The sequence below is a fragment of the Octopus bimaculoides genome, chromosome 2, assembly GCF_001194135.2.
Source record: "Octopus bimaculoides isolate UCB-OBI-ISO-001 chromosome 2, ASM119413v2, whole genome shotgun sequence".
In the NCBI taxonomy this organism is placed as follows: Eukaryota; Metazoa; Mollusca; class Cephalopoda; order Octopoda; family Octopodidae; genus Octopus; species Octopus bimaculoides.
The window spans coordinates 154,965,201-154,965,802 of NC_068982.1; the positions used below are offsets into that span (position 1 = coordinate 154,965,201).

Consider the following 602-nt stretch of genomic DNA (forward strand, 5'->3'; position numbering starts at 1 on the left):
GAGAGAGAAGAGAAGAGAGAGAGAAGAGAAGAGAGAGAGAAGAGAAGAGAGAAGAGAAAAGTCAAAAGAAGAGGGCAATCTCCATTCTCTTTTAAAGCTTCCGGAGTAGTGGTAGTTAAGGGAAGAAATTGAAGAACTCATCGCCAAGCTGAAGACCTGCACCGAATACTAGTTGCAGAATGGACTCTAGTATAGTTACCCAAAGACCAGATAGTAGTATTTAGCCGGGTTACGGATAGCATTTGAAACCAACAACAGGAACAGTTTGAAGAGCGAACTTCCACACAGTTTCTGTCAACCGAAATTCATTCCCGTAATTAAGAGAAACGTAGTGAATCAGGACCAACAACGAGATGACAAAACAAAAACAAAAAACAAAATGACTTACTCTCAAATGTGAACATTATTTATTTTAAACAACTTCACTTAGTAAAGTAGAGCTTCGATTTGAGATCAACACAAGTTTATTTAATAAAAAGGACATGTGTTTCACAATGAAACAGATGGACATTTTCGAAACTTTTCGCTATGGTAGTCATCTCGGTATTGATAATAATATTGATAGTAGAGATAGTGGTGGTGTTGTTGTTGTTGTTGTTGTT

The 602-nt window shown here is 37.0% G+C and overlaps 1 protein-coding gene across 1 annotated transcript in view; it reads right to left on the reverse strand.

Annotated features, from left to right (window-relative positions):
* Nucleotides 1-602, reverse strand: part of LOC106878233 (ras and EF-hand domain-containing protein homolog) — a 99,828-nt gene that overhangs the window by 61,659 nt on the left and 37,567 nt on the right. The gene's annotated exons all lie outside the window — the stretch shown is intronic.